A 25201-nucleotide genomic window follows, 5' to 3' on the forward strand; every position below is an offset into this window, starting at 1 on the left:
GAGAAAATCATCACGACAAGAGTCTCACATTCGGATCGGCCGCAAATTAAAAACATAAACAAAGCATCCGTCCCCGGCGACCAGTGCCGCCGGGTGATTCACTTCGGCATTCGTCGGGTAGCATAAACCCGAGCGAGCACATGTTATGCTTTTATGTGAGAGCGAGAGTTTGGTTTCGTACGAGACCGTCGTGTTTCACATCCTTTCGTCAAGTTTTTCCTTCTCTTTGCATGGCTTCTACTGGACGATGCGCTACGTCGTTCACTTCGGCTCGCTCAGCTGTTTTGGCCGAAACCCGATCCGAATGAGCCGAACGGTGCCGGAAGATGCAACCGTTTAGGAGCTGTGGGATTTCATTTCGAAAGAGCGCTGAAGCATCGCTTTCCACGGAACGGAAAGTCAGTGCTAGTTTGGCATGTTGATCTGGTGGGTCGTGATTTCTATGCTGCTCCCGACGGCGCCGGTCGTTTGAACTCTTTTGTGCTCATTGGTGGAGACGCACGGTCCCCGGTTGGATTGAATCTGGAGGCGGCTTCTCCAAAGGAGTAAACTCGCGTGTGCGCGCGTGTGGGATTAATTGATGCGTAATCTGTGAACGGCTGTACGAGTTGTCTCAAAAGATCAGGGGCAATTATCAGCAGCGGCTTGTATAACTGCTATCTTGACTGCCGCCGTTTTCGGAGAGATGAAATGTGAAATTGTTCTGATGTGATTCATTTGAACAATTCAATAGTGAAGTGATCGTAATTGGCTGCTTGAAGTCAGAAAAAATCCCCTCATGAAAGGGTTAATTTTATACTCAATTGAGAACCGAAAATCAGCGTTTGGTATATGTGTGTGCATGCATATGTGATGCAACCGAACCGAGAATAATAAAAGAACGTCATTTGTGGAGCCGATAGGTGCATCAAAATTGAATAAATTGTTCCAATAAGCGGCCCTCGACGCCGACCTGAGCTGAATGTGATTCGCAGTTGGGCAGGTCACGAAAATTTCAAAGTGGATCGCGCGTGCTTTTGTGTGATTCGGAAGGGATTTGGTACGATGAATAATTTAACGTGAAATTTGCACCGCTAAATGATGTGATTGTGATGCTGATGATGAAAATGATGAATTCATGAAAAATTGTGTACTCCGTAGCAGTGCTTTAACGGTTCAGATGCAGCAACAGTAACCGGTGCAGTAGTGATTGCAATCAACAAGATAATCATCGTCCACGTCCCGGTGAGAGTAATTTGATTGGAACCAATAACGGATAATCCCCGGTGGTGTCGAAGAGAAGAGGACGGTTGTGCTTAGCTTTTCCTTGGGACGATGCTGTAACATGGCCTCTGGTCGGTCGGTGGTATTGGCAGTGTAGTAGTTGTATCCAGCTAACATAAGGACCACCGTCGGTGCAAGATTGGCAAGGAGCAGCCGTTGCATCGGGATTACAGGCGGAGTCTCAACCGGCATTATAAGGTGATTATCTGAGGATTAATGCTTTTGGCGTTTAGAAAGTAATTTATCCTGCTTCATATTTGTTTTCATTCATTAGTTTCTTGGTAAGAAGATCAATTATAAGCTTTAAAAAATTGAGAATTTTAATATGAAAGCTTGGAAGGCAATGGAAAATTATTTAGGAAAAAATCAGATAAATCCATTGTATAAAACCCAATATTACTTTTAGTTTTTATGATATTCCACCGAAAATTATTTTTCATGAGCAATTCCATTTATACAAATGAGGTTGGTGATTGGTATCCGTGAAATAACTAAAAATGTTCAATTCGATCTTAAACGTTTCTATTTACCCACGTTGAATTGGGTTAATTTGAATAAAATTTGATATTGTTTCATAGCTCACCTAAGTTAGTTATCCTAACTGAGAAATTTGATCAATTTCAAGTGATTTTGTGAAGTTATGATTATTTTCGGAATAGGAACAGATTTTACGACCGTGATTGAAATAAATGATTTGTTTATCGGCTTTATCGGTCATTTCTACTCAAAGTATGAGTGAGTAGATAATCGAAAGGTAATTGAAAATCATCAGATTGAAATTCGCTAGGGCGCGAACAAGTATGAAACGATAGAGTGTGAAAGGGAGGTATGAAGACCATCTATAGAACAGCACAACAATCGAAGCGCGAATCTTCTTGCCTAACGTCCTGGTTGTGGACGGCTTGATTAATGGTATGAAATCCACCGTGCCAAGACAGGCAAAAAGATCCAGGCACAAGCAACGAGTTCTGTTTCACTACATCCAGGCCAAGATTTTGATGCTATTTTACGGATTTCTATACCGAACATCCTGGCTCCGAACATCCTGTTCAGGGACTGAAATACAATATTTTATCTTGATGTATGCATGGTTATTTCACTTTAATTTGTTAATAAATCTAAATGGTGGATCTCTTTCTCAAATTAACTCATAAGTACAAGTACAAGTCCTAAACCGACATTTTCCGCTTTTAATCTTTCCCAACAAACAAATTAACTCATTTTATTGCGCAGTCGATTATTTGACTCAATTATGGTCAACTTTGCCAAAGAACTCATAGTATTAACGCATCTAACTATTACAAAAATCGAAAACAAAAAATCAAAAAGTACTGCAGTGTGAATCGGACAATGAGATTGATGCTCTCCTAAAATTTGGCGAATGTCAGTCCAAAATTATATTTCAGCACTTTTTTTATTTTTTTTCATTTTTGTTTTCAATTATAGAAGTAGCAAAACAGCCAACCTGAAATAAGTCGAAGAATTAAAAATGATGACGTTTATTAGCCAATGCTACCGCGCGAGACCAATACCACAAGCAGCACAAGTCAGATAAAAATGTTTGCAATAATTTGGTTTATGTTCCATAATGCAAAATTTTGGATGCCTTCAAAGCTCTAATTTTTATTCCAGCCCAGTATCTATGATTCGGCCGCAGCTTTGGTGACTTAGGGGCCATTAGCACACAATTGCATTACTAGCATATTTTCTTAAGGTGTGGAATGTTCCTGTTCCTTCGACTGTAATTTCGAAACTACTGGAAATTTCGCAATGAAACTCACGCAGTGTAAATAACACATGCTGAAGCCGTCGTACACAACATTTTTCAAATTATGTAAATTGATTCCGTATGATTGTATAACATTTCGCCGAAAACCATATCGCGAATTCATTTTCGCGGTTGAACATTTCACGGAATAACATTTGGCGGTTTGTAACTTTTCGCGGTACGACATTTGGCGGTTTGTACCTTTTCGCCGATCATCATCATATATATAATAGCCCTGTTTGTCTGTCCGGTGACTAGCCAACCAGACGCAGCACGCGGGGAAATTCTCACAAAAATAAAATATTTGACACTTTAATTCTTTTTTACTATCAGATGCAGAAAACAAAACCAGTGACAACCTTAGACAACCAGACACAGTATTTGATGAAAAAAAATCACAGACAATAGACGTTGAAAATTTTGATTTCTTTTAAATGCAGAAAAGAATCATCAATCACTCTTAAAAATTGATAAAAAAAACACTTGCCACGGGCGCTATTGCGTCCACAAATAAACTAGTTGATAATAATAGGTTAGTGGTTCATTCAATACTTCCACAATTATTTCCTGCGAAGTTTCTAAGCCAAGTTACCATTATTATTGCATTCGTATAACACGAGATTACGACGTTGGAACTTTTATGCATAAAAAAGTCAAAAAATAAAATTTTCGATAAATTTCCTAGACCGGGCCAAAAGTTGAACCCAGCCTCCTTCAGCATAGTCTTGCTTGGCAGCCACGCATCTTCCCACACGGCTAAAGAAGGCCTCCCAGAATATATAGAAAAAGTTTTCAAAATTGCAATTGCCCCATGAAAATCCTTTAAAATATCTGGGCCACATATAATGACGGGATTATCTCCTCTCTTTACTATGTTACGAATAGCCGTTTTTATGAATAATCCTTTATTTCTTCCTTTCGCCTTATACTGAAAAAAAAACGTATTCATTTGAATATGGTATTACATCCTCCCTTCGCTTTGTACCGAGCAAACGCTACCATTTGAAGAAGGCATTACCTTATCCTTCGCCTCATACCGGGCAGACGCTTTCTTTTAAAGAAGGCGTTACCAACTCCTTTCGCTTTATACCGGGCAGATGCATCCATTTAAAGGAGGCATTACCCCTCTCTTCGCCTTATACCGAGACGACGCGTTCATTATCAATTATCAACTCATTTCGCCTTATACCTAGCAAAACTAGAGATGGTCGGGTTTCGGGTTTTGAAACCCTAAACCCGATGGGTTCAGGTCGGGATCGGGTTTGAAAAATTAGTTCAATATCGGGTTCGGGTCGGGTACGGGTTTGTGAGATAAAAAAAAATCGGCTCCGGGTAGGGTACGGGGTTAAGAAATACTGAATATTTTTTTATTCAGTTTTGTTAATTGTGAGGCTAGTTCGTTATTTGGGCTTACATTTTTTTCGATTTAAAAAAATATTTCGATTTAAATAAAATAATCCCGCACTATAGTTTTGCTCGAATTTTCGAGCAAAACTATAGTGCGGGATTAAATAATTAAACTATGTCGGGTTTGGGTCGAGTACGGGTTTACGAATGCAAAATTCTCGGGTACGGGTCGGGTTCAAATTTGATACAAAAAAACATTCCGGGTTCGGGTAGGGTCCGGGTTTGAAGGAAATTTACAAATCGGGGTCGGGTCGGGTTCGGTTTTGCAAAATGTGTAACCTGACTATCTCTAGGGCAAAAGCATACATTCAAAGTAGGCATTATCTTTTCCCTTTACCGGACAATTGCGTTAATTCATTCACCTCCTTTCTTTTCTTTATACCGAGCAAACGTGTCCATTTCAAGAAGGCATTGTTTACTCACTTTGCGTTATACCAACTGGGTGCGGTCATTCAAAGAAAGCATTTCCTTCTTCTGTAAAATATCCTGGAAATCGCAATCCAGAAGAGTTTAGCCCGGATTGTATGTAATTAAGCAGAATTCGGAAAATATTTCAATGATAATTATTCTAACTTAATTCCGTCAAATGGCATTCCGCGGAATGATTTTCGGTGAAAAGGTACATTCTGCGAAATGTCTTTCAGAAAAAAGGTGCATTCCGCAAAATGTATTTCGGAGAGTTGATATTCCGCGAAATGTCATACCGCGAAAAAAAATCCGCGTAGTGTTTTTCGGGGAAATGGTATAGAACCATTCCGTACACTCTTTGTATTGAAGATCATACAATATATGCCACACAACTTTTCCATGATTCCTAATTTGAGAAAAAAAATGTTAAAGAAAATACGGGAAATATTTGTTTTGATATATGATATTCTTTATATGGAGAAAATGTTAATTTCGACATCGCTTCAACGTCAAATAATAAACTCGCACATCACATCATTAGGTGCTGTAGTATAACGTCATGAATTATTTCGGTCCTCGTCAAATGAATTAGTCCATTAGTCCTATCCATTGGCCCGACATGTTCATGAAGTTAGATTATGGTAACGTTTAGATACTGCAGAACCTAATTGTCACGTAAACTTAAACACTTAATGAATGCAGTGTGAGTGTATTCATCTATCAATCAAATGCGTGCCCGACTAGAAGAGCATAGCTAAAACTTAACACAATTTTAGCATATTGTGATCTTTATAAATTATTTTGATACAGTTTTGTTCTTACTAGCCATTATCTTTCAAATGTTGTAACAGGATTTTAACAATAAGATTTAAAAAATGCTTAATACCGAACAGTATACTTAATTACTTAATTAATAACTAACCGCTAAGCTGCGGTGGACGACGGAGGTCCTTCGTAGCTTAGTAGGGAAAGTACCTGTCATGCGAACTGGGGTCGTGGGATCAAAGCCCACCGAAGGGGCGGTTACCCTCCAATACCTTTTCCGAGCTAAATCTATCACAGGTTGTATATATCCAAAATCAAGTTTCAGACATAGTAATTAATTTCCACACCGGGTGGCTTAATACCCGGCATATAGGCAATTAACTTTGAATGTTCCAAACGCATGAGGATTACTATTCCTGGCCACGTCCATCTTCACCGTAACTCCGGAGAGGAAGGAAGAGTTGATGTAGTACATACTTAACCACAGGCCACCGACTTAGCGACACCCTCATAAGTACCACGGAGTTGGATAATGATAAAGGTATTCGTTGGGTCAGGATTTGCCTGTAGCTGGCAATAAAACCGTGGTAGATCTTACCCCGTAACACACCACGTGAAGGTGTCTACCCAGCGTTACGGGTCTTTTTTTTTAAAGTACTGTAGTTTTGACAAAAAAATGCATCTTTTCTCCTGTATCTGCATTAGGGTGGCTCAAAAAACACTTTTTCAATTTTTTTGATGGGCCACCCTCTTATTCGGTTCTATTTAATGCCCTGATGCTCTGGAAAAAATTTCAGCCAAATCGGTCAACGTTTGGCCGCTGCTAAACTCGTTGGAAGTTTATATGGAATAATGTATGCAGAAACATCCAACTGAATGAGTATCATAGTTCTTCATCGTAAGTTGTGCCGTCCAACTGCAAATCACTGTTTTTGGATGTTTCTGCATACATTTTTGCATATAGACTTCCAACGAGTTAAGCACCGCCCAAACGTTGACCGATTTGGCAGAAATTTTGTCCAAAGCATCAAATAGTACCAAATAAGAGGGCAGCCCATCAAAAACATTGAAATAAGTTTTCCCCATACTAACTTGAGCCACCCTAATCTGCATCCTGGAGACTGGCCAAATGAGACTTTTCTATATTCTGAATCTCCGTCCAAAAATACGTAGGTATTCAGGCAAAAATACGAAAAAAAAATTGTTCAGGAATGAATGAAATTTTTTCGTTTGTTTGAGAAACTACATATGTGCACGCATTTGAAGAACAAATAAATCATTTGTTTTAGAAACTGCATATTAGGGCAGTTCAAATTTACAAAATGTTCGAAATTTCCAACTCCTTTATGTTTATTAGCATATTTTTGATAATATAGGAGTCCTGGTAAAATTTCAGCCAATTCGGTGGCCATTTAGGGGTGGCGCGAAGTAAGTTTATGTTTAAATGGAAATTTGTATGGATAAAAACTTAAAATCTATTCAAGTCTTCCTACAAATGTCAAATCGTGATGGATTCAAATAAACATCCCCAACCTCCCTTTTAGGAATCTATATAAGGGAAACCTACGGATAACACATTAGTTATGAGTGGATTTAACTGTTCTATTGATAGTGTGAATATGAGATAAATGGCTAAAATGGTGTAATTAGCCTCAACGTAGCAGTGGAAATATAAATCAAAATAATGAATTATCCACTGGTTGAGCTCAAATAGACTCCAAAAATGGAGGTTGGGGATGTTTATTTGAATTCATCACGATTTAAGAGTTGTAGGGGGATTTGAATAAATTTTAAGTTTTTCCATACAAATTTCCATATAAACATAAATTGACTCCGCGCCACCCTAAATGGCCACCGAATTGCCTGAAATTTTGTCAGGACTCCTATATTATCAAAATTATGCTAATAAAGATATGGGAGTTGGAATTTTTGAACATTTTTTAAATGCGAACTGCCCTACTGCATATATCCATTTAACACAATTTCGAGAAATCAACGAAACACTGTTTCTGAAAAAATTGGGCACCAAATCTTTCGAACACCCCGGGGTACTTCCAGAGCGAAAACTGTAAGCAGTACTCGGTGCCAATTTGTTCAAAAACAGTTTTTTGTTGTTTTCTCGAAATTGTTTAAAATATATTTATTTATGCAGTTTCTAAAACAAATGATTCAATTGATAATTACGTATACAAAAAAAAAACAAATTACACTTATAACTGCTTGACCTAAAAATATGTTCATCCTTAGAGCAAATTTTCAAGACGCGTGTTTTGCTATAAGAACATTGCCTGAATTTTTTTTTCGTTGCCAAGTTGAAGTCAAATAGATGAAACTCTAGATAAAAAAGCACATCCTCAATTTTTCGATATCATGAAGAATATGGCTTGCTTTTTCAAATGCCATGTGAACATATTTTTTTGATTTGTCACAATCGGAGATATGAAAAATGATTATAACTTTCGATCGGCAAAAGATATTAAGCATATTTACGCATCTAAAGTTGCATTTTTTAAATCTTTCTCTCTCGCTTTAAAAAAAAAATCAAAGACAAAAAGAGCAGATCAAATATTCAGATTTTTTAGACGTCGTAGGTGAAATTGCTCTTAATCGTCTACAGGGCCACAGAAAAAAATTATAAGTAATATTTATTGGAATAAGCTGCGTCATCCGCAAATTAGACCAATTTTTTTATACAATGAGTCACTCTATTCTTCGATAGCATCATAATGATGGCCAGGGTTTGCAGAAATCGCTATGAGGTATTTCGAAAAATTTCGTTTCAGGAGGTTCGAAACGAAATTCCGCGGAATTTCGCGAAATTTGAGCATGGCGAAATCTGATTTATTGATTTAGTTTCGTTTCGAAAAACTACAAAAATTTCTCTAGAAAAATAGATTTTTACGAAATTGAATGGAATTTCGAAACAAATTTAAACTCACACCATACTGCCTCGAACGGTCGTTCATTATCTAAAATGTTGGCTGCACCGCTGAACAAAATCATAAAGCTGTTTTCAAAATTTTGTGTTATACAAATGTTTTGCCAGCTTGTGCCAGTGAACACGAAGTGAAAAAAATTATCTCTGCATCGAATAGCACAAAATTATTTAATGCAGAATCGATTGTAGGAATGTTGTAGGAGCTTATTAAACGAAGCACATTTATTTTACGTTGGATTGAAACACGGTTTTCGTTTTCGAGTTTTCAAAATAACTTTGTTTACAATAATTATTAATTCGCTTACCAAGGTGGCTTCACTTGAATTACCTTTTCAACCAACCAACTATTCCTTTCCCGTGACGCTCACGGATATGCAGAGCATTCCTTGGTCTCTTATAACAATGAGTGTCAAACTAATTTTCCTCTTCTAATAGCAGTTCATCGAGATGATTTTATATAAGACTGTGGGTCTCCAAGCCTCATATAAAAAGGTCGAATTTGGAAGGAAATGATAACCTTTTGGTGCAACTTTTTATATGAGAAAGGAAAAATTATTTCTTCATACCTGGCAAACTGTTGCCGTAAAACTTTTCGATCACATTTCTGAAATACAATCTGAAATACATATCTTTGTGCATTTTAGAAAGATGCAGAGGACTATTCTAGTGAGCAAATGTATGCTATTAACAACTCTTTATCTGCATATACGCTTTATCTGCAACACACCGCCGAGAGCTCTAGGCGCAAGCATACTGCAACAAGGTAATGATCGAATTCTATATTCGCACTGCTGTAAGTGCGGAAGTTCGTAAAGTCAGAGAAGAAAAAGAATATGGTCGATTTGGCTTGCCGTTCTTGGTTATCTTCATGTGTTCTACTAAAATAAAAAAATGCGTTTTTCATATACAGATAGTGATGGATTAACGGCAATTACTTTATTAATGCATTGCAATTTGAATAAAGGTATTCAAATTAACTTCTTTTCCTAGCAAAATAAACTTCATGGTCTTTCAGAACATATCGGAGGAAATAATAAGTGAATTAGTAAAATGAAAACAATGACAAAATGTAAAAAAAAACGAACGTCACTCTTAAAAGTATCAGCTAATGAAAATTTCTACATTATCCACTTCTTTAAGATCCAAAGAAAGCATCCTACAATGGCGAGTCCATATCTTTGAAATGATTTCTATGTTATGCGCCAAACAACAATAACAACAACCCACATCAAACTTTTCCGATAATTTTAAATTCTGTCGCACGCACTTACAAATCCATCCAGTCGAAACATTCCCATATTCGAGTAGGTATCACCGGCCAGACGTGTGGCATATTTTTTACCTCATCACCGGTCGAGGTAATTCCATAAGCCACCGTTGTTTGGAACCGGCCGATCGGCCGGGCGGCGTGGTCGTCAACGAACGCATTGTCCAATTTCATGGTCTGGTGGATTTTCGAGGATTAATGTACCTACTTTCGAGCTCGGAAATCCCAGCTTCATTTGTGCTGGTGTCTCCGCTTATCGGCGGATGACGATGATGAGGATAGGATCATTGGCGATGGGAGGCGATCGAAACTCGAAAGTATGAGAAAAAAACACGAATAAAGGAAAGCATAAAAAATGTTCGATTTTCTCTTCACTTTCACTGGACGTGTGATGCTTAGCTCTGCAAGGTTAGCGAAATGTAAAAAGGATAAAAAGCGAGAACAAGCATCATCCTTTCGGGATGTCCTGTACTGTACTGCCGCAGCTGGTATAGATTTTTGGGTTCGTTTTGCATCAACAAACACAAACGGAGAGACGAAAAAACTAACAAAGGCTCGTGTCGGCTTGATTCAATAATAATACCACCGAATATATGGGAACCTACCCGAAAACGTAACGCAGAACGGGAAAAATAAATTAGTCATCAAGCGTAAAAGAGCGGAAAAACGACAAAAATAACAAACTTTCTACGCTCTCTGATCCTGAAACGGTGAAAGCGAACGATGCTGTTGTTGCAGTTGGAGAGATTATTTCCGAACGCTTAGATCGCTTAGAGCATCAGCGACCTAGCGATTTGTTCGTTCAACTTGGCACTTACTGACTGTTAGTTGTGGTGGGGCAGTGTAGAATTACGTAAAAAAGTGACTAATCGGACTATTTTCGCCTCACAGCGTCCTTCACTCGCTGTCAACTCACTACAAAGCCATCTAGTTGGTAGGAAATATAAAATAGTAAAGAAAAGACATCATTCAAGCGAAGTAAGTTCCACCGCCACCGCGCAAGGTATTGTACCTTCTTGCGTTTCCACGGAATGCAGTAGCATGCATTTTTATCTTTCATTTTTCCCGTTCGTTACCCTGATCCGCCTAATATTCTCACTGGCAACAGGCGAATGCGAAGGAGGACGAGCTTCTTCCACCAAGCAAGCGACTAAGCGTCCATGCAATGGTGAAGAAGTTCCATTCATAAAATAACAAAAGATGCCGAAATGTCTGCGCCCGGATTCTCTGGGATGGGAAAAAGGTACAAAAATACATAGGCTGCCAGTAGGATGGATCCCTACTCAGATCCATCCCTCTGTGCTGTGTAATGCAATGCGACTCGCTCGAGCGTCGGAGGCATCCTTCGAATCAAACCACATCGCGTGAACTGTTTGGATGCCTCCTCCGTAGAAGTCGTTATGCCGATGCTGACGGTCGGTTGGACGGGAAAGGTCTACTGGAGTAGGTACTGAACGCAAGCACACTTGCCGATGACGATGACGACGACGTGGCAGTCACTCAGTCTGCTGGTAACAACTTCAAAAGCGGAGCATATCATATTTTCATGCATTCCCGAACATGATCTATGCGAGATGAAGTTGCTGGGCGTGCAGCAGGTTTCCTCCGGCCACACAAAGCAAAACAGATGCTGATTGTGGTATGGCCCGGAGCGAACTACTCGGCGTGAGCAAGGAATGCTGTTGCAGTGAAATTTATTTGATGAAATTTGCCAAATGCAATGCTTTCCCGAGCGAGCGCATCTCGGGTGAGTTCAAACAGAATTCGAAGCTTGTTGGGAGAGGATTAATCTTGGCGAACCATATGTGGTTCATTACGAATGATTAGCTTTGCAAAACAATCTTACGCGAGTGGTAAGATGTCTTTCAGGCTTGATGATAATTTGTTCTTAATCATCGAAACTAACGTTGTAAACAGGGATTTAATCCAAAAGAGAATGAAGAAATCTCTCACTTATCATCCATGTTTACATATACGATATGAAGCATACAGTGAGAGACTTTTTTTCGCAAGCTGTCATGAGAAAGAACTGCTTCGGGAGGCTATACCTCATGATATTTTTTTAAAGCTCCAAACACGGGAGCACTGGTTCTGATAATGGATTTCAACTTGTTCTACATAGCTGTGCGGTCCCCAACACAAAATGAGCGAGAACAAAGTGAAAATCATCACTTCTCTGTGGGGGCTGCCAATCGGATTCTGTTTTTTCGCACTTGTATAGGTAAGTTTGATAAATTTGTTTTCATGGCTTGTTATGATTCGGGATAGTTTTGCCTTTCTTTTATCGTTGTTCGTTATCTATTGAGAGCGATTTCTGCAAACTCTGATTGTAAAGCTAAATTATTCATGTAAATACAAATTTTAAAAATTAGGAATGTTGCTTTTGACAGGTCGCAACGTATGCAAAATTTAGAAGATTCACAACAAAAAATAGATGGGGTTCTGCCAAACTGCACCAAGCAGCTTTTTGACTAGCTTGTGATATTTTGTACATTAGGAAGGAACCATCGTCAGGGGGTTCAATACGGATTTTTGTTCACTAATGCTGCAAATTCCGGTGCGGTAAGATGCGCGGCTACAAAGCAAAACCATACTGAGGGTGGCTGGGTTCGATTCCCGGTGGCTATTTTCGGCTTGAAAATTGACTCGACTTCCCTGAGCATAAAAGTATTATCGTGTTAGCCTCATTATATACGAATGCAGAAATGGTAACATGGCTTAGAAACCTCGCAGTTAATAACTGTGGAAGTGCTTAATGAACACTAAGCTGCGAGGCGGTAATGTCCCAATAATGGGGAATGTAATGCTAATAAAGAAGAAGGTTTGTTTTAAATGGTTGAAACAGTTTCCCATTACATCTAGTTTTCCTAGAAACAACAAAGAATTAAAGTATGAGAGTTATTTTAAATTATGTGTTGAACAATGATCTCAATTTATAACCCCCTCTTTTTAAGCAGAAGGGTGTAAATAACATCTTGGTCAAAATTGAGCTGACTGCAGGGGAAAATGCTTGAAAAATGCTTAAAGCACCAGTCTAGTACACTGTAGGGTCATGGATTCGAGTCCCATCGAAGGGAAAGTGGTTACCTCCAATACATTTTCCAAATCAATATCTTTCACATAATGTACATATTCACATATGAGTTTTCACAACATTGTAAATTAACGTCCAAGTCGGGTGGTTTAATCCCCGGAAATAGGCAATTAACTTTGATTGAACTGAACCTGAGTTGCGTGCTCTTGCCTACGCAATGCGGTCGGGTCTGAGCTTGACGACCGACTGGCAAATGCTTACACAACCTCACTTGATCAGTACCGTTGCTGATGAAGAATGTGTATAGCCGCCAGACATTCTAAATACTCACGCTCCTCTAATGTGGACGTGTACAATACACATGTGGAAGTATTGGCTTGAGAAATGGATTGCGAGTGATTTGACTATGCGTCCAATTTGGGAATCTCGAGCTCGTTCAGTAGCCGCTAGGTTGCGAAGGCCGACGGAGGTCCTTCGTAGCTTAGTTGGTTAAAGCACCAGTCTAGCGTACTGTAGGGTCATGGGTTCGAGTCCCATCGAAGGGAAAGTGGTTACCTCCAATACATTTTTCAAATCAATATCTTCCACATAACGTACATATTCACATATGAGTTTCCATAACATTGTAAATTAACGTCCAAGTCGGGTGGTTTAATCCCCGGAAATAGGCAATTAACTTTGATTGAGCTTGATGTCTGATAGAGCATCGGAAAAAAACAACATGGACCAACTATGCTTAGCTAGGCAATACATTGATAGTGTTTGAACGTGGAAACTAACGAAACCTTTGCGTTTGACTACCTCAATTGTATTGAGAATGTATGGCACTTAACAAATATCTTACTCCTCCGTTCTATACAAAATTTAGAAAACAACTATGATTATCAAATCGAACGATCTATAATGTTCTTGTTCCGACGTTTCGGTCCGCATTCGGGACCTTTTTCAGGGATCTTAAATATGTACATTTCCCAAGTAACAATTGAGGTTGTATCAGAGTTTTATAGCGTTCTTCAAAACCTAATCTCAAAACCTTCCATGCAGTCCTCGCAGTTTCCACAACCTCCTGTAGATTTCTATATAACCATGTTACAGCCAGTTGGCCCAGTTTTATTGCAATCATTGAACCCGATATGCGGTCCAGTCCAGAACCAACGGTTTTATCATATACTTCAAGTCTCACATAAAACATGCAATATAAAATCACCTCCAGACTTGGTGGTTTTGAGAACCGCTATATAACCATGATACAACCACTTCATGACTATGATATAACAAATAAGCCGATAATTAGACATTTGTCAACTCTCAGGTTGATTATTTGTTTATTGTTTGTACTCGAATATGTTTTTCTTCCTGCAATATATGGATTATATAACAGCAACAAAAGTATAAGAATTATTATCAGCCATGTTCAATAAAAGTTCATATCTGGCTTTTAGTGTTCTATGCATGTTTGAAGGCATGCCAGGGATTTTTCATGGTGAAACCATGATAAATAATCAATATTTCAACAATGCCCTTCGTTAATTGGTTATTATTTAGATTTTTTTAAGTTTAGTTAATTGCCTTAGTCAATAAAAAAATTTCGAAATAATTTCAATGAATAACCAATTTGTTTGATCAAATAATCAAAGCGGATGACCAATTTTACCGTTCAGGTGGAACATAAATATGCATGATATTTCGATCATGAAATTCATTATTTTTTTCAAAACGGCGACATTTTTTCGAATAAAATTTTGATTGCATAAAATATGCCTGTATATAAACATCACTCATGAGCTGGCCATATCTTGAAATTTTAAACAACTAGTGGTTTTATCTTGGCCTTTCTCAATACCATGTTACGACTAGCAAATTTTATCTTGTGCAAACTAAAAGCTTGGTAGTTTTATATATAATGACAACATGACAACATAGATAGATATAAAAAAAATCATAAACAAACTTTTTCTGCCCTCGGCGTCGCATGCAAGTACTTTTAAAAGTAAGCATTTCAATTAAAAAGCATATAGTTACAATTGTCAAATGGTACATTTTGTACCATAAAAATGTTTTACTCGTGTTAAATTGGCAAAGCAGGTATGGATCAAATACATATTTTCATTCCTCTCATCGGCAAATGCTGTTTGAACAGTTTTCCGACGATTTAAATATATAAGGGAACTGCTCCTGGATTTAATCTCATGGCTCCGATGTCCATCCCATTAAAAGGAGACCAATGGAAAGGTATTTGATTTGTGATTTTTTCAGCAGGAGTACGCATGTACGCAAGCGACGAAATTGGTGCCGTATTTCTTTGCTTCCCGATAAGATGAATGTATGTTCAGTAAGTAAGAAATAGAAAATCAAAAATCAACATAGAAAAAACTGCTGTTTTTTTTTTTTATTTACGATTGAAATCGAAATGAAAAGACTTCCGTGGGTCAAACAATTTGTGCTGAATTTTATTTTAATCCATTGTAGTAGCTTAAAGCTTGGTATTCCTATGCAGGTCTTCTTCAGGATTAAAGGGTGTATGTGGGCTTTATACAGGACTCTACGCAGCTTGGCAGCTTTTATAAGTCTTGATCAAAACCAACATATAACTTAACTGCTGGCTTTATGTCAGTTCCACTTTTTAGCTCTGAGGAGGAACACAAGAGCATTATAAAACCTAAAGAGCTGTGGTTTTATATTGGAACTCAAACCGTAGTTCTCAAGTACTCTTGCGGATCATTTATTTTATTTTATTTATTTAATTTTTGACCTTTTAACCGAACATTGGTCATTCAGGTCTCTTGCGGATCAAATTAAATGAGTACTGTATGAAACCAAAATAAAACTTTAAGCATTTCTACATGCCGTAATTTAAAGATTCAAACTAGCATAAATCTTCGAAGCATTGCGATTGTTACTTGGGATTAGTCTACGTTTATCAAAATTGCAATTTCACAACCAACAATATTTTAACAAATTTGAAAACGAACACAAAATCTATTAAGCTCTTTTATTGGAAGTCTTCACCTGTCATAAGACGACTTCATGCCTTTCGTGTTTACAGTTAGTAGTATTGGAAAAACTGAAACTCTCAAATCTCATCCACGAATCAAGTCAAGAACGAGGCAAATCCCACCAGTCTCGCAGCTTAGGAAACCGTTCGTGATTCGACTCGCCATTTGAATCATTGCATGATTTTTACTTATGTTCTTTGTTGAGGGCACCAAATGATCTTTCTTCACATGTAACAATGGATAATAATTCCTCATTTCTAACATAAAATATACGCTTTATGGCGCGAAATCAATTATTGGCGAATCAGCGAAACGATGCGATTCTGCGTGAAAAACTCAAGGATCGCAAGTTAATTAGTTCGCGCATTAGGCCTCTATAATTGAGATTCAAGCTTGGTTCTACCAGCATGCTGCAGCACTGGCAGTTGGTATTGGAGGGACATAGGCCAGCATACTGCAAAATAAGAAAGGGTTAGATTATTTTTATATTGCTGATTCAAAACATCGAAAGCAAGGTAAAGCATTAATATTCTGAAAAAAAGATCGATCTCAAATTCTTAAAAAAGCTTACAACATGGGAATTTGGTTTTTCACACAGATAAAGGACTTTAAAACTATGCTATGTTGAATCATTTTCAGATGAAAATGATTGATATTTTCGTTCGAGAATTTTTTGGGTGTACAAAGTACCATTTTGGCTCAAATCCCGAACATGACTCATATTCCGAACACTGGCGTTTTGGCACCCTAAAACTAAAAATTCCATCGGTTTTCAGTTCTGATGATCAAGATTACAAATGAATTCAAGATCCTATGGAGAGAATTACACGAATGAAGCCAAAATGGCCATTTAAAAGCGAGTGTTCGGAATATTGAAACCGTAGGCGAGTTGTCGGCCGCGGTAGCTTCTCAAACTTTGAAATCAAACTCTAATACACTCAAAATAATTGTCACTTTAATTCCACTATAAAAAGTCATGTAGACTTTAAAAATCGAAACTTTCATCGGTCTTACTGGAATCGAATAAAACTGACTCAAATCACAAGTACATCTTAATAAGAAATGTAGTGGAATTCATAAAAAAAAAACATAGAAAATAATATCTATGTACTCTTCTAGTGAATTTTACTCAAAATGAATGTATGAAAAATATATGAGTGGGGTTCTCAGAGCGAAATGTACGTTTATTAACAATCGCTAATGATACATTTTGCAGAAGCATTATGAGAACGATTTGCCAATAAACATGTTTGAGTTTGAATTAATTTTCTACTCCTTTTTTGTCCTCGTCCGCTTCTAGTGGACGGGATATCATTTATGGGGATATCAAAAAAAAAATCGAAGTTTCACTTAAAATTTAAGTACATGGGCCAAACAAAAATTTACTTAAATTTTATTTTATTTTCTAGTGAATTAAGAATAATGAGTGCTATCACTAATGAATCATTTAACTTTCACACCCAAAACTACATGGAAAATATCTGCATATGTTTTCAAGTAGCTTCTAAGTGAAAATTATTTTGAGTGCACTCAAAATAATTTTCACTTAAGAATTACATGAAAACATATGCGGATATTTTCCATCTAGTTTCGTTTGTAGAAGTTAAATGATTTGTTAGTGATGGCACTCATTATTCCTAATTCAGTAGAAAATAAAATAAAATTTAAGTGAATTTTCGTTTAACACTTAAATTTTAAGTGAATCTCCGATAATTTTTTTTCTAGTTTACCTGTAGATGGTATCCCGTCCACTAGAAGCGGACGAGGGCAAAAAAGATGTAGAAAGTTTATTAACACCCAAACAGGTTTTTTTGCAAGTCGTTCTCATAATGCTTCTGCAAAATGTTTCATTAGCGATTGTTAATAAACATTTTTTGCAATTCGTTCTCATAATGCTTCTGCAAAATGTTTCATTAGCGATTGTTAATAAACATACTTTTCGCTCTGAGAACCCCACTCATATATTTTTCATACATTCATTTTGAGTAGAATTCACTAGAAGAGTATATAAATATTATTTTCTATGTTTTCTAATGAATTCCACTACATTTCTTATTAAGATGCACTTATGATTTGAGTAAGTTTTATTTGATTCCAGTAAGGCCGATGAAAGTTTCGAATTTTAAAGTCTACATGACTTTTTATAGTGGAATTAAAGTGACAATTATTTTGAGTGATGAGTCGATGTTCTATGACTCGATATCGACTCATGGAAGAAAATTGTTCCATATTTAAAAATATTTTCTGGTTTACTATGATGGTCCCTTAAAAACAGCTTCCCGAGGATTTTATATTCCACATCTCGATATTTCCATGAGTCGATGCTGGCTTCAATATCAGCTCATGGAGGTTTTACTGTAACAGTCCCGTTGAATTTTCTGTGGAGTTCGAAGTGTGCCATGAGTTGATTCGGATGTTTTTTCCCCGAGCGTCAATTTTTTTAGCGGTTCTACGAGCGATTTTTTTTTCAATCACAAATATTCGGCCGCTGAAACCCAGATGAGTAAAAAAATAAATAAAACTTCGGTTAAGTGCTACCTGAATATTTACGATGAGTTTTTGGAGAATTTTGCTTGTGGCTAGAAGAAAATATGTCATCAAAATTTGTTTCAATCCTGGATATCCCGAAGACATGAAGGACGAGGATAGCCTCTCGGAATAAGTTGAAGTACGAAGCTAGATATCATCGCCAACGGAATCCTGTGAATTCTTTCCGATTTACATAATACATTTATCTCATTTGACAGGAATGATGGAATATTCATTGCTTTAAATATATGTACAGTTTATTTATTGATTCTTTTCTAAACACTACTAAATCAAGCTTCAAATTAATATATCTTTTAACATTTATTTTTTTATTTTTTTTTTCATTTTTAGTATGAACCCGGAATTGTTTTTCATAAATTTAAATTTATTTATCTTTCACACTAAAAAGTTTATCCTTCTGGTGGAATAAAGTTTTATATTTAATATTTTATGACATGAATCAATGTTCAAGGAATCAAATATTACCACGTTTGAAGGTTGAACTACAATATCGGGTCGATGGATACCCTGGGCTATGGATTATAATTCTTCAGGAGACGTATATGGTAGGAATCATTCTGTGTTACAGTCGGTCTCATGGGTCATTGAGGTTCAGTCAATGTAATTTGTTATAAAAATCTTTCAACAAGATCTTCAATGGCTCTGTGGGGATTGAGTAATGCAGAATGCTTCATCGGCATGGTTTTGCTTCGGGAGGATGTAATCCTGTGCTGGTAGTGCTGGTGTGCTGTACGAACTGGGATTAATAGGAACCCATCTAGTACCGGTCCGTAGATGGAATAAAGCTGTGTAAATTTGTGAATTACATTGACACGTATCTCATATCATGAGTAACTTTCTTTGTAGTAGCCAGACTTCGTTCATTCTTTTGAGATTGTTTTTCACAACATCTATGGACTTTCTACACAGGATTCTGTTTTTACATGATTTACATTTTTTCAATTTCGCAGTCAACCCAAATGTTCAACGCATCGTAATTACCGTGTGATTTTACTTAAGATTTTTTTTAAACATGTTGCGATGATTTTGGTGACAAATTGAAATCACACGATCAAAAGAATGAGCGGAAAAAGTCGTGTAAAGGAATAATCCTGTGTATATGTATTTGCTACACAGAACATTTTTCTTTTAGTAAATAGAATAAATTGATAGAGTTTTCAACATGCTTCTCCTTTTTTTGCATTTAAGAATTCATTGAGTAGTTCGTCATAATAGATGACGACTCATGTTAGCATTAATATCTCGGTCAAAATAATTAAAAGCTTTATTTTTTTCCCCGCCCACTAATAAGAATCCCTCCTGTGGCAACTGTGGAGATGCAGAGGTGATCTCGGTGATCTAGTAACAACAGATGTCACACCAACTATTCCTTTCCTTCCCCCAGATGACCGTAAGGACGTGGCCGGTGCCGTTATTGACCCTTTAATTACTGAACTCTCGGTCTGTGCACACTGAGGTTGAAAAGCTAATCCCAAGCCCCAACTATTGGTTCCCTGTGCAATTTCGATTGTTCTGGTCAATCACGGAGTAACAACTACGAATTGTACGGTCATCAAGCTCAAACCTCAAAAAACAGTTCCGTTGAATTTTCTGCATAACATTATGGTTTGGTGTTAGGAGGTAAATGCTTCCAGTAAAGATACGATTTTCAAACAAATCTTACTCGTGTCTGCAAATTGAATTATTCTTTCGCGTGTTAAATTGTGTGAAAGGAAATCTCAACTAATTTTTAGTTTATTTTTTTAAATTTCCACAAAATTATTATTCATGAATTCCATAATTTGTTTTCTTTTTTGTTGAATTTTGAATTTTATTTATTTTTAACCAATTGGTTTCTCGAAGAAAGCTAGCACATATTTTTATAACGTGTTTTAATGTTCTCAGTGTCAAAACTGAATATGTTAAATGCATTCTTGGTCCTTCTACTTTCGAACCCGAAAGCCCGTAACAAATTATACAAGCTTATTAAACATTCTCGCCAAGATTTAGAGGCCCTCCATTTCTAGTGTTCTCAATAAACTTGGAGAAAATCTATTGAATTATTGCCATCTTACGATTCCAGGCACGGCCTCGTTCACTTTTTTCCCAATTCCCCAATGATCATTAACCGGTCACAATTTATATCAATCCATTGTCCAAGTGCGCATCCGAAGAGGCATCCCAGAATGACTGCATGAATGAATGAAGGAGGAAAAAATACGCCGGTACAAGTGAGAAAGCCGTCCAGCAGGAAATTGGTTTCTATGATAATGCATCTGCCCTATTGTTGTACTTGACTGTCTACACGATGACGACGACGACGACGAGGAAGAAGTCGATCGGAGTGTTACGATGCTACAACCGACAAGACGCAACATAACAGCATGAAGTAAGAAATCCCACCCGGAATGTTCTCGACTCGGGGGAGGAAGCGGAGATGGGCGGGAAGAGCAGTGCATTCAGAAAATCATAAATTAGAATTATGTCATCCCGGCTGTTCATTGGCCATCCGTCCGTTCGTCGTCCGATGATGACGACGCACCAACATACACAATTGCATTGTTGTAAGAAGACACCCGACATCCTTCTGGTCCCTTCTCTTCGTCGTGTACCGCATATCATTGGTAGCTGCCCTCTGAGGTGGATAGATCTGTATTGCTTTCCATCCGTGCTGTCGTTTTGCCCACTGACTTACTTCAATTTCACAACTCCGGCTCTCTGTCGGATTCAATAAAGTGGTTGACAGTTTGGGACACAGCGGTGCCAGACTTGGGATATAATTTTCGAGAAGTTGTGCCCAACTCAACCGGCATCACTGATCGGAACGTCTCAACGTCTAGTGGATACCCTCTCCAACAAGTCATAATAACTGACTGAGCCGACGAAGAAGGAGGACAGAACCTCGTTCTGTTCTGAGCTCGAAATCCTCCTCCGACTGTGTGTGCTCAAGTGGTAGCCGTTGTGCCGGAGCAGAACCCCGGTGCCCTTCTTGCCTTGCTGTGTGGTGTGAAAATCAGAGGCAAAGATTGTAGATGAAAAAGTCATAACAATAGACTGCGCAGCATATCCATTGGAGTGCCCATCAGGGTGCATCATCTCCGGGGAAGAATATCCCACCTCTTCGGTACATCTGTTGACGGTACCAGTCTCAGTGTGTAGTGCGCTCAAACTAGGCGACGATGATGGGAACGTTCTATCGGAGACTAGGTCAGGTCTTGCTGTGCCGCTTGTATCTCACCTACCGGGAGAGAGTGCCGCATCACTAACACTTTGTATAATCACTGTTTGTGAACATTCAAGATCGAGTGGAGGGAATGCGTTCCCCACAGTTTGTTTTTCTCGGGCGAGGTATGATTTTGCCTAAGAACTGTTTGATTCGTGATTTTCTCATTTCTCAAGAATTTACGCAAATGTCTACCTCGTAGACATTTAGTTTAGTTATTAAGTATGTACATTTGTTAAGAGTTTAGACAAGTTTAGATAATTCATCAATTTTTGTTCGTTGGAATGAGTAACCTCTCTACTAATTGAACTTTATTTTTTTCAATTGATTCTGATTATTTAAAAAAACTAAACTTTTCAATTTGAAAATAGCTAATCGGCTAATATTTTCCAATTCGTTGAATGCACGTGCATTCTGAAGTAAAATTTGTTCATTTTGTTCATTTATTGACCTATTTTTTCAAGACAAATAAATCAATAATTCAAAAACACATTGTTCATTGTTTTCTTCCGTTGTGAAGCGCATTGTGGAACCATATGAAGTGCCTCGCTCGGCAACTAGTTTCTTGAGAATGGATCCTTTTTCTACCTATTTACTCCAGTTCAAATATGGGCAAAACGGATGACTTTGTTGGATGGATCAGATCTGAGTAATACAGTATTATAACCAGTATCTTTCATACGGATAGGATCTTTGAAACAATACGTAAAGGGCATGCATAATGATAAAACGGTTGTCACTCAGGACCATACTTTTGACCGTGCATACAAAATTTTTCTCGCTCACAAGTAAATATATATTACCTGTATAAAGAACCGATTATAAACTTTTCATTTTGTCCTTTCCCTCAAAAGGTCAGATAATTTGCTGATCTGGTGAGCCAGATCTTTCAAAAAGTGAGATACGAATCATTCACTCACAACACTCACGAATCATTCACTCACAACAAAGATCCGCACAGTAGGGTAGTAGGATGCCTGAATCGTCGAGATCTGATGTTATTTAAACAAAAAAATATTTTTAAATCGTTTTTTTTTACTTAGAACATTTTTGGGACTTAAACTTTTTTTCAGATGATGAAAATGTTTTTCATTGAATTATAACGTGGACGTTACGCAAACGTTTTCGTTGCCAAAAATATCTCCCTATGCAAAATTTAAGCTAAATCGAACATAATTTAGGGGTGCTCAAAATTAATCAAAACTTTTTTTCCATTCTAGGTTTTCCCATTACCAGTATTTATTTGAATTTTAGAAGTGAAAGCAGTCATACTGTTTATGATTATTATTTAAAAAAAATATGGAGGATATTCTGTTTGTTGGGGAATATTTGCCATTGTTTCCCAAGTCATCTAATTTGTCGTCGTATGGTAAAGTTCGTCGTAAGTTCATGTTTCATTTGCAAGCTGAGAAACAAACTGCTAAACAAAGTGCGCAAATAACAACAGAAGCGTTGATAACTGTATGGAAAGGAAAACAAATATTAGTCAAGTGATTGGTAGTAGCGCATTTGAATTTAAAATTTAGCGTTACCATAAAAATTGAAGAGATCTACAGAAAAATAGGATGTTAGTGTCGACGACTGGACTTGTGAATAAAAAAATCTGAGCTTATTTAGAAGAACCATGTAATTTATTGAATAAAATATATAACAACACCTTTTTTACATCACTCACGTAATTTCTTGAATCACTTTCAAACTCCTTTATTTATTTATTTATAAATCAGGATTATCTATTTCACTTAAGATCAATACACAAACGTTTTTTTACGTCGATCCTTTTCAATGTAAATCAAAACCGCGTAAAAATAAACCGCTTTGTTAAAAAAAAAAAACGACGTGGAAAATCGTGTTATTTAAAAAATCCGTCAAAAGAAGGTCCGCAAAGACATGAATCGTGTTTCTACATTATCAGTTTGCTTGATCTTTACACGTTGTATTTTGAATTCATGCTGTACCGCGTAATAATAACCACGTAAAAATAAACATTAGTGTAATAAACATTGCCTAGCAATCTGATCTGATCTGATCTCAAAAGTTTTCAAAGTTACAAAAAATTCAAAATTTTGATAGCAAGATCTTGAACACCCCGAAATCATGTCCGATGGAGCTCAAATTTTGCATAGGGACAAATTTTAGGGCTTAGGAAATGTTTACGTAACGTCCGGTTTTCGTCATAATAATTTTTTTTCGAAGTCCCAAAACAGTCGATTTAAAAAAAATAATTCTCAAAGTTTCATGCATTTTGAGTCCCTTGGCATCAAAAAACAAAAAAAAATGTTTCCCTGTCTTGAGGAAAAAAATGAAGTTTTGATTAATTTTGAGCACTCCTAAATCATGTCCGATTTAGCTAAAATTTTGCATAGGGAGATATTTTTGGCTACGAAAACGTTCATTTTCGTCATCTGAGTGCCAAAAATGTTCTAAGAGAAAAAATTGATTTTTTTCATTTTTTTTTAATGACATCGGATCTCGTGCATTTTTAAGTCATTTGGCATCAAAAACAAAAAAATCGATTTTCGACTTTTTCTTTTGTCTCCCTTAGGGGAAAATTTTTATGGGTAAAAATTTCAAAACTTTGATCATCAAAATTTTGATCTCCCCTAAATCATGTCCGATTGAGCTCAAATTTTGCATGGGGCCATATTTTGGGGTAATGAAACTTGTGAGAAATGTCATATTTTGAAATTCGAAAATGTCATTTTCATTGGCACCCTACTGAACAGTTTGGAACACCGACATTATTTTTGATGTATATCGACGATATCTGGCCTCTTCTTTTTGATGTCAAGCCGTTTTGCCGAAAATGCCATTTGGCCGAACAAACTATTATCCAACTGTCCGAAAGTCGTTTGGCCGATCATTTGACTGGAAATTCCGCGCGCTTGGCACAAAGAGACACTTGGCCAAAATCTCACTTTGCCGAACTGGCCTACTGCCGAAAATGTCGTTTAGCCAAAAAAAAAGTTTTTTCAAATAGGTCATTTGACCGAAAATGGCGTTTGGTCAAAATGGTGGTTTGTCATAAAGGGCCATTTGACTGCACAGATCATGCCGTCGGAAATGCCATTTACCCGAACAGGTCATATGGCGGAAAATGTCGTTCGGACATTTGGATGAAAATGTCATTTGGCCGATAATGATGTCTGGCCGAACGGATCATCTTCTTCTTCTTCTTATTGGCATTACATCCCCACACTGGGACAGAGCCGCCTCGCAGCTTAGTGTTCATTAAGCACTTCCACAGTTATTAACCGCGAGGTTTCTAAGCCAGGTTACCATTTTTGCATTCGTATATCATGAGGCTAACACGATGATACTTTTATGCCCAGGAAAGTCGAGACAATTTCCAAACCGAAAATTGCCTAGACCGGCACCGGGAATCGAACCCAGCCACCCTCAGCATGGTCTTGCTTTGTAGTCGCGCGTCTTACCGCACGGCTAAGGAGGGCCCACGGCCGAACGGATCATATGGCTGTTAAATCGATTACTAGTTATTGGAACGATAAATTAAGATGCGATTTTCGCTGAATGAAAGCTCTTGAGTATTCCTTTTAGCTATGTAGGTTTTCTTTCAACCTGCGCTTAATTAGGAAGCGCTAT

General features: G+C 37.4%; 1 protein-coding gene across 1 annotated transcript in view; it reads left to right on the plus strand.

Moving 5' to 3' along the window:
- The first annotated feature begins 390 nt into the window (after window positions 1-390).
- Window positions 391-25201, plus strand: part of LOC134212799 (roundabout homolog 1-like) — a 331449-nt gene continuing 306638 nt past the window's right edge. The window contains exon 1 of the mRNA XM_062690970.1: window positions 391-1461. The gene's annotated coding sequence lies outside the window, so the exon portion shown is untranslated. The remainder of the gene's footprint in view (window positions 1462-25201) is intronic.

The sequence above is a fragment of the Armigeres subalbatus genome, chromosome 2, assembly GCF_024139115.2.
Source record: "Armigeres subalbatus isolate Guangzhou_Male chromosome 2, GZ_Asu_2, whole genome shotgun sequence".
NCBI classification, from domain to species: domain Eukaryota; kingdom Metazoa; phylum Arthropoda; class Insecta; order Diptera; family Culicidae; genus Armigeres; species Armigeres subalbatus.